The sequence below is a fragment of the Plectropomus leopardus genome, unplaced genomic scaffold (assembly GCF_008729295.1).
Source record: "Plectropomus leopardus isolate mb unplaced genomic scaffold, YSFRI_Pleo_2.0 unplaced_scaffold29340, whole genome shotgun sequence".
In the NCBI taxonomy this organism is placed as follows: domain Eukaryota; kingdom Metazoa; phylum Chordata; class Actinopteri; order Perciformes; family Serranidae; genus Plectropomus; species Plectropomus leopardus.
The window spans coordinates 1-10,419 of NW_024631980.1; the positions used below are offsets into that span (position 1 = coordinate 1).

At 40.6% G+C, this 10,419-nt stretch overlaps 1 long non-coding RNA gene across 1 annotated transcript; it reads right to left on the minus strand.

Annotated features, from left to right (window-relative positions):
- Nucleotides 1–2,871: 2,871 nt before the first annotated feature.
- LOC121938397 lies at nucleotides 2,872–7,781 on the minus strand. The gene is made up of 3 exons (XR_006105283.1): nucleotides 7,700–7,781; nucleotides 4,684–4,822; nucleotides 2,872–3,064 (listed from the first exon to the last, which is right to left on the minus strand). It is a non-coding gene; the product is annotated as an uncharacterized LOC121938397 (long non-coding RNA).
- Nucleotides 7,782–10,419: the final 2,638 nt, after the last annotated feature.

The window sequence follows — 10,419 nt, forward strand, 5'->3', positions numbered from 1 at the left end:
CACATCATCTGCAAAGAGCAGAGACCCAATCCTGAGGTCACCAAACCCGACCCCCTCAACACCCTGGAGCGCCTAGAAATTCTGTCCATAAAAGTTATGAACAGAATCATGACAAAGGGCAGCCCTGTCAGAGTCCAACCCTCACTGGAAACGAGTCTGACTTACTGCTAGCAATGCAAACCAAGCTCCGGCACCGGTCATACAGGGAACGGACGGCCCATATCAGGGAATCCAATACCCCATACTCCCGGAGAACCCCCCACAGGACTCCCTGAGGGACACGGTCAAATGCGTTCTCCAAGTCCACAAAGCACATGTGGACTGGTTGGGAAAACTCCCATGCACCCTCAAGGATCCTGCTAAGGGTCCAGTGCTGGTCCATAGTTCCACGACCAGGATGAAAACCGCATAGCTCCTCCTGGATCTGAGTTTCAACTATCCGGCGGACCCTCCTCTCCAGTACCCCTGAATAGACCTTACCAGCGAGGCCGAGGAGTGTGATCCCACTAAAGTTGGAACACACCCTCCAGTCCCCCTTCTTCAAAAGAGGGACCACCACTCCGGTCTGCCAGTCCAGAGGCACTGCTCCCGATGTTCATGCAATGCTGTAGAGTCGTGTCAACCACGACAGCCCCACAACATCCAGGGCCTTAAGGAACTCTGGGCGGATCTCATCCACCCCCTGGACCCTGCCACCAAGGAGCTTTTTGACCACCTCGGCCACCTCAGCCCCAGAGATGGGAGAGCCCACCCCCGTGTCCCTGGGCCCTGCTTCCTCACCAGAAGGCATGTCGGTGGGATTGAGTGTGTTTGGGTCTGCCAAGTCTGACCAGCGTCCTCCGCCACCATCAGAACCAACTCACCACCAGGTGGTGATTGGTTGACAGCTCCACTCCTCTCTTCACCCGAGTGTCCAAGACATACGGCCGCAAGTCCGACGATACGACTACAAAGTCGATCATTGAACTGTGGCCTAGGGTGTCCTAATGCCAAGTGCACATATGGACACCCTTATGTCTGAACATGGTGTTCGTTATGAACAATCTGTGGCGAGCACAGAAGTCCAATCCACTCCACTCGGGTTCAGATTGGGGGGGCCATTCCTCCCGATCACGCCCCTCCAGGTCTCACTGTCGCTGCCAACAAGAGCATTGAAGTCCCCCAGCAGAACGAGGGAGTCCCAAGAAGGAGCACTCTCCAGCACCCCCTCTAAGGACTCCAAAAAAGGTGGATACTCTGAGCTGCCGTTTGGACCATAGGCACAAACAACAGTCAGGATCCGTCCCCCCCACTCGGAGGCGGAGGGAGGCTACCCTCTCGTCCATCGGGGTAAACTCCAACATACAGGCACTGAGCTGGGGGGCAATAAGTATTGCCACCCCTGCCCGACGCCTCTCACCAGTGAAAGAGAGTCCAACCCCTCTCGAGAAGACTGGTTCCGGAGCCCACGCTGTGCGTCGAGGTGAGGCCGACTATATCCAGTTGGAACTTCTCAACCTCGCGCACCAGCTCAGGCTCCTTCCCCACCAGAGAGGTGACGTCCCACGTCCCCAGAGTTAGCTTCTGCAGCCGAGGATCGGATTGCCAAGGTCCCCACCTTCGGCTGCCGCCCAACTCACATTGCACCCGACCCCTTTGGCCCCTCCTATGGGTGGTGCGCGCATGGGAAGGAGGTCCCCTGTTGCCTCTTTGGGCTGTGCCTGGCCGGGCCCCATGGGTAAAGGCCCGTCCACCAGGCGCTCGCCATTGAGCCCCACCCCACGTCCGGGCGAGGGAAACTTTGGACCATTTATGTGTTTCATCACAAGGGGTCTGGTGAGCTACGCTTTGTCTGGTCCCTCCCCTAGGACCTGTTTGCCATGGGAGACCCTACCAGGGGCATAAAGCCCCCGACAACTGAGCTCCTAGGATCACTGGGACACGCAAACCCTCCACCACAATGAGGTTGTAGCTCAGGGAGAGGCTGTTTTTTTTTCTTTTTATTTATTTATTTATTTATTTTTTCCCAGTAATTTTAAGGTAATCTTTAAAGTCAAGTCTGTTATCACAAATTGCAGTTTGCCTCAGAGGGCTTTACAGCATACGACATCCCTCCGCCCTTAGACCCTCACGTCGTCTAAGGAAACACTCCCCAAAAAAATCCTGTAAGGGAGGGAATGGTAGAAACCTCAGGAAGAGCGACTGAGGAGGGATCCCTCTTCCAGGACGGACAGACGTGCAATAGATGCTGTACAAAACAATTTAATTATTATTTTTTACCAATTTCTTTTTAATTCTGAGGTAATTTCTTCTTTTATTGCTCATTGCCTTTTTGTCATGTTTTTTGACAGAAATGGAGATATATTTCTCAGGTTTCAGAGGGTTAAGTAACTGCGCTTGTTCTGGCACACGCAGGGTGGTAAATGCTGAAAAGACAGTCCGGCTTTCAAAAGAAAATGTTGGCATTGTGCGTTTCTGCAAACCACAAATATGTTACATTGGTATGTTACGTACATATTATATCAACGTCTCTAATGTGACGTAGTATCTGAGCTGGCTGTCATCAGGAGGTGGAGAGGACAGTGGACGGTGTGACACTGAGGAGAGACGCTGCAGTCGGCTGTTCACCAACAACTAACATCTGAACTGACACGTCCTTTTTTAAGTTGACATAGTGTCACAAAAAGTGTGTATTTCAGGCTACAGCTCAGTCTTTTCCTATCCTTAACCAAGTGTTTCATGCTACTATTCCTCACAGCGATGTCACAAAACGAGTTTCTAACTTCGCTAAAATACCTAAAAGAAATATCATCGTTTAACACCCCCCAAAAAACTGACACGAAGGGCACAGAATTTAACATTTTTATTAAAAGATAAATATAAAAAGGCTGTAACATGACATGTAGTCTTCTGTGGGTTTGTAGCAGAGAACAGCAGGATGACTGCAGGAGACATTAACAATAAGAGCAAAAAAGCAATATTACATGATAAAAGATTCAATGTATCTGCTACAAAATAATGTACAAATGTAACACATCTGTGGTTTTCAGAAACACAAAGTGCCAACATTTATGCTTGTGATGGGCTGCAAAAGAATAAAAAAACAGAACTGCAGGTCAAACATCATCGCAACCTTCGATTCAAACACTAATTCAGAGTGAAATTAGAGCTGATTACAGATCGATCGACGGATAAATAGTTTATTAAGTGCAGCGGGAAACTGTGTTGAAATACCAGGAGGTGGAGAGGAAACAAGATACAATATAAAAGCCATAAATTATTTAGTAGAAAAGATCTAAAGTGGGAGAACAAAGCTGATAAATACAGGATCTGTATCAGGATCCAGGGTTTGTATGGTCATGGAAAAACCTGGAAAAGTCCCTGAATTTGCAAAAAGCAATTTTTAAGCCTGGAAAAGTTTTTGAAGATTAAATATACCCCAAATATTTTGGAAGTCCTGGAATTTTGTTACATAACAAAACATTTGTAACATGATGTGTTTAATGACCATCCGAAATTTGAACATCCAATAATAATTTCTATTTTTAAAGTCTCTGGCTGTGATCATTGGTGTCATTTTTGGTGATTTTTTAAGAAAACAGCTGAAAAGGTTTATGTAAGAAATTCATCAAAAATTTGTAATGAAAAAAAAAGAAAAACATGAACTGACTTTTTTTTCTCCAAAAATTACATTTTTCTGAAGAAAAAGACAAAAATCAACATAAAAAAGAAAAGAAAACACCAGATTACTTTTAAAGAAAAAAAATCCTGTCCTTTTTTTTTTTTTTTTTTTTATAAAAGTTGCCTTTTTAAAAAAAAAACAAAAAAAAACAAGAAACCTTTTTTCCAGAAGAAAAAGCTCAAATTTGTGAAGCCCATATCTAAGCACTTAGATCCCTTTCTGCTCTGAATTAATTATTTTTTTGAAATAATGTATATTTTTAAAAGCTATTATACAGCAATGAAACAGAAGTGATAAGGAGTATCGATGGTGGTTTCAGAGAATCTATGGTCTTTTTAATTTGCCTCAGAGTCCTGGAAAATTCCTGGAAATGTTTTGGTAAATTTGTGTGAACTCTGAGAATAAAAACGCATAAAAAAATGTTTATTTACCGAAAAACAGCTGGATTATAAGGGACAGATAAAATGAATATATGTTGAAGTCTGAATGAACAACAGATGAATCAGTGATGATATTAATAAACGTCTGTCCCAGTTAAACAGGAAATAAACCCTCAGGCTTTTATATCATACGATTTTTACATATTGCTTTTGCACTTCACTGATTTAAATCCCACAGGGGATTACACTCCTCATTTAAATTTAAAATTTCATATAATCACATTATGTACAAATGTATATGAAGGAGGTCATTTGTTGTTCACATTTTGTTCACATTTGAGTTTTTGTTTTGCCGTTTTAGTGATTTTATGCGCAAAGCTAATTTTTTGATTTGGATAAAACCTCATGGCTAAAATAAGAAAAGCCCTTTAATGTTGAAATATTGTGCTGATATCTTTTACAGTGTGCAGCAGACTGCAGCTGAAGATCTGTGGACTGAAGAGATTATCTGGATTTATCAGCTTTGGCCATTTTGCCAGAGATTTTCATTTTTTTGCCGTCAGTTAGATGGAAAACAAACCTGCATGAATCAAACCAAACAGCCCCCCTCTGACAAACGGAAGATGACTGGATCAGATTTACCTTCCTGATAGCGGCAGTAAAGAGGATTTAGTTGGAGTGGAGTCCGCGCGGCGCTCACATGTGTTCGCCGTCGTCAGAAACACAGAAACCTGGAGGTCTCCAAACAAACATCATGAAGCAGGAAGATAAGATGGGAACGCTGCGAGGACAGAGAGCAGAGCAGAGGATTAAACAGATTAAACACTGAAGTCAAACTGTCACAGCTGCATGACGTCTGCGCGCGCACACACACACACACACACACACACACAGAGTCCAACTGTACACACACATACACACACACACACACAGTCCAACTGTACACACACCACAACAACAACACGGACAAAGCAAACAACGCTGCAGCACCAAAATAAGCTGCAATAAGGCCAGATGAATATTGGTTTACTGCTGTTTTGAAAGGTCTGACACAAACTTTTGGCCTTTATTGCGACAGAAAGTCCTCAAAATCCCCAGAAATAAACTGAATTTGTCCAGTTTTTATAAAATTTTAGATCCATCTACTGATGAAGATCATGTGAAATGTTTAAAAGCTCAGAGCAGCTTCTGAATCAACAGCTGGAATAAATGTTGGTTTTGAATGTTTCTGCAAACCACAGATGAGTAATATTATTCATGAGTGATTCTGTTTAAACAGAAAAAATACTTATTCATGGTAAGAAAAAGATCATGTTTGGACTTTAAAAAAAAATGTCAGAGATTTTTAAGTTTAAGTTTTGTGGCACTATCTCGGCTATAAACACTGCGATGACTCGCAAAAAAAAAAAACAATCACTTTCAATGGCAATAACCCTGCTGTAAAAATATAAAGCAAAATGCTGCTTAAAAATACCCACATTTTGTGCTAGAAAGCCCCAGAAAACACAGCATACAAAGATTTTCTGCCAGCGACCACACAGACTAGATGGACTTGTGGCGAGATTCAAAATAAGTCAAATTAAACTGTAAAAAAATAAAAACATTAGGGGAAATATGAAATTACATTAAACAGAACTTTTGAAGAAGGATACAACATTTACCAAAATATATGTGAAAGTCTTATTGCATGTAAAATATCACATGATCTTTATTTCACGTGACAAATGACGTGTCAGTGTGTGAATTTATGCTAAATTATGTTTCTATGTGATATTATCTCAAAAATACGTTTTCACACAAATTTTGTCACATTTCATCCCAGCCATCAATTGTATGTGGGACCCATGTGGAAGGTAAATGGCTACTTTTTTTTGCAATGTTTTCTTTCAATTTATTGTAGGTTTTTTTTTTTTTAATATCTTTTTATATCTTCTTTTTCTTTCTTTCTTTCTTTATTTATTTTAATTTGTGTGTTTTGTTTTTTTCCTTTAACATTTCTTAATAATTAAAAAAAAATTGCTTGAGCAAATTATGTGGAACGAACAATTCATTAATCTGGAGATCACTCAGGGAGGTTTAAGGAAAAAATATTTGTAGCGTGGGGAACATTCAGCCTTCTCCTCTGATAAAAATGGCTCAAAAATTCTATAGAAAAGTTTTGTCTCATTCTGAAACTGCAGATTAATTCCATTTGACGAGTTACTCACAACATACGTCAGTTGTTTTCGTTATCTTCACTGCGCTCTTGACTGTAAGGAAGTGGGGGGGACTATTTCACCAGGCGCAAGTTTTTCACAAACAGCAAAAACATGTTTAGATTTATCTGAATTATCTCGGACACAAACAACACGGAGCAGCGAAGTGAAGCTGCAGACTGAAGTGTGTGTGTGTGTGTGTTGACGTAGAGCATGAAACACACAGTGAGGGTGTGTGGTGTGTATATGGTGTTTGTGTCTGATCAGTAGAGACTGTTCCTCCACTTCAGCCCTGCAGGCGCTGCCGGGGGCGGTCCACCCCTGTGTGCACGCACGTGCATGCACACACACACGCACGTGCATGCACGCGCGCACACACACACACACACACACACACACAGTGCAGTGTGGATCAGAGCTGCTGTTCAGCTCAGTGTCCTCTAGGTCGCTCGCTTCCTTGTGTTTTTGTTTGTTTGTTTTGAAGCTAACAGTTTCCCTCTGTTTCCAGTCTTTATGCCAAGCTAGGCTAATCATTTCATGGACATATCTCTGCACGGGACGCTCAGCGACTGGTAACACGGACAGGTCATGACCCTGAGCAGCAGGGCTGCACTATCAGTTGAATATTAATCACAATCATGGATTTTGCCTAAAAAAATCCCACAACTAAATGAATATGATGGACTGTGTCAGTGATGGTTAAAATGCTCCACTGACAGAAAACTCAGCTGCTCTTCCTAAACTTAACAGCAGCCTCCACTGTAGAGGATCTGTCGTGTCACCACACATGCACCCTCCAGCAGCTGCCCAGGAAAAACCTTCCTGCATGTTGTGACTGCAGATGTGCAAAACCAAAATCATCCGTCATCAAACGTGGTGGTTTGTTATTTAGAGGTTTTCTGGATAAAGGAAAGAACTGATCATGTGCAACGAGTGCATGACACTTGTCTCTGCATCACAAACCAACACAACTGACTTGTTAAACCTTAAAAAACTGTTACTGTTACTGTGATACTGTTACTCCGGCCATGCTGTGCAGGAGCACAAAGGTTTCCTATAGATCCAACAAACCCCGGACTTTCATGCAGGACTCTGGTGTTCTCTTCCCATCTGAATGTGATGTTTTTTATTCCAATTTACCATGTTCCTCCTTCCTCTTACGCTAACTATCCATGCCAGCATGCATGTTTGTTGCCTAAACATAACCATGTGCAGCATCATCCCACCATTGCTTGTGCTGAACTTATTCGACTTTATACAAATATTCCTATTTTTTCTTCTTCAATTGATTGTATTATGTTTTATTTAATATCCCGTGTTTTTAGAGTGTCCAGTGTTTTTATGTTATTATGTTGTGCGTATTTTGTTGTACGCACGTACGGTGACAATAAAGGTAATTCTGATTCTGATTCAGATATCACAGTAGCATCATCCCGAACGTTAACAGCTGAAGGTTAGGTTACCTGGAGCGTAACTTGTAGAAGTCCACTGTAAAGCGGCAACATGTGACGAGTCGGGATGAGAACATGTGGGACATTCAGAACAGCAACTGCAAAAAAAAAATAACAATAATTATTTGAAGTTGCATTTTGATGCAGAGATTTGTTCATTAGCAGGATTGTAGAACATGACGTGAACACACTGCTCTGTTTATTTAAATGTGAAAGTGCAATGAAAATGTTTTGTCCCTAAAAACAATGAAAAATTGAGTGTGAGTACTGATAAAAAAATAATCTTGATTATCATTTTGGCCACATTGTCTGGTCCTTATTCCCCCTCATACAAGCAGGCAGAAGTCTCACTGAGCTCCATGAAAACAGCAGAAGGAAAATGCAGCATGTAAAAACAACATAAAGTGAAAACTAGTGAACGCTACAAAATACCAAAAACTGTTTGGAGCCGTTTGCGGACACCTGTGTGGAGGAGCACAGATGAGGTAGTTGGTGATTGTAATTAAAATCTAAAGTCTGTCTATAATCAGAGCATCTCTGCAATATAAACTCATGTTTGTACATAAACACAGATTTGTGTTGTTGCAGTCAGTTTCTACGATGTTGAAGGACTTCTATTGTTTTTAAGAAAACTGTAATTATTCCAAAAGTCCTCCGGGGATGATAAAAATAAAATAAAATGCAGGCTGAGGTGAAAATGTCCATTTTCAAAACCCTCCTGTATTTTAAAAGTTAAGGTTTATGCAGACAGACGCATAATTGTTTGCCAGCTGTTGTTTTTCGCCCGTGTATTATTCCACGGCGAGCATGTCTTCCAGATTAATCCTTTGTATGTGCACGTACTTGGCAGAAAACGGACTCTGACTGTGAATTTCTTGGCTGACAGACAAATAACGGCTCACAGCTTCCTCACACTGTACTATCAGTCAGGTTATTGACAGCCGCTCCTTCCTCTTTAGTTTCTGCTGAGCGTCGAGTCAAATAAAAAACGCCACGGTGACGCTGTTGTCAGTTTATGCAGAAAAACAACAACGGCTCGCTTTCTCTGCTCTGAAATTAAAATCCTGAATTCAGTCCCTTTGACACGGTAAGAACAGCGAGCTGCAGAGACGCCTGGAACATCTGCAAATTATCTTTTACAATAACTGAACAAAGTTTAACAAGAAAAATGCTAAAAAAACCCACAAGTTTCATTTTATTTCTTTTCAGTTAGCTGTAAACATCAACCTGCACAGACACAAACGTGTTTCCAGAGCTTTCAGTCTGCAGAAAACTGAGCTTCACAAAAGCTCATGAATGAACCTTGAGTAGGGCTGGGCGACATGGAGTGAAGTCTTATCACAGTATTTTTTTCATATCGGTCGATATCGATATATATCCTGCACATTTTTGTACTTATTTATTTATTAATATAGTTTATTTTGCACAGTATTATCTTGCTATTTTGCTATCCCTTTGCTGCTGCAATGTTGGAAATTCCCCCACTGTGGGACTAATAAAGGATTATCTTATCTTATCTTATCTTATCTTATATCTCGATATACATCAAATCACTATTTCTGTCGAGCTTAAAGGATTGCATTTTCTCCTAAGTGAGGTATGAAGATATCATAAGGTTTTTGGTTTAAATATTTATTTTCTGTCAGACACTGAACATGACAAATATACTGTAGAACAGCATCACCAACTGGAGGACCTATTCTAGTAAAATTCAAAGAGGTCCAGTTACTAAAATCTCCTCCCAGCAAAGGTCCGAGCCTCATACCTAAAATCAATATCAACATGAATTTGATGAATGAACATTTACACTGATTCCGAATAAAGAACGATTATTTTGCTTTTTGCTCTTTTTGTGATTTGTTTTTCGCCCTCATAGTTCACTGACACAGTTTCATGTGACCATGGTGTGTTGGAGTGTAATAAACATATAATTTATTATTATTTATTAAACTTTCCAGCATTATATAAAAATGAAAAGCTGGTGGTTTGTTACAGTCTTCTGAAGCCTGCAGAGAAAATGATCACAACTGGAAATGAGAACCAGCACCTGCATATAAAATATACTAAAATATAAATACAATAATAGAAAAGAATTAGTACAATATTTAAACATGCAAAAACAATGTATAATATGCTGACTTGGTAAGTGTGCAAAAATCTAAATGTAAAGAAATACACTAATAGACAATTAGCACTAATATGTGAATATTGAAATTATAATATGGATAAAATGCAGTCTGTAAAGTGTGTACAACACAAAACTGCACCTTATGCTAAAATGCAATATTTAAAGCTGGTATGCAAGTAAAAAATATGATGATATAAATATGTGTGCAATGCTCAAATAAAGAACAGAGATATACATACGTGAGAATAACAGTAAGAATATGTGAAACCTGTGTCAAACAGAGCTTCCATAGGATAAGCACAACAAAATAAAACAGCTAAAAGCAGAAAACAGTGAGAAGACGAGCAGGAGCGACTGCAACAGGCTGCATGCACTTTGAATCATGCACACGAAATAAAGTGCAAACACCATGAATAATTTTGTCTCAATGCACTAAAATAAAATAAAAAATAAAAGCTTCTGCTTTCTGAATTAATCTGATTCAAAGTATTTTGTCCAAACGTTTGTTGACCTGCAGCCTGACGGACATTTAGTCTGTGAGCGTCTCAGAAACAAAAAAAAAGTTAATTAAAATCGTCTCAGTGAGCTTAAAGGTGAGCGTTAA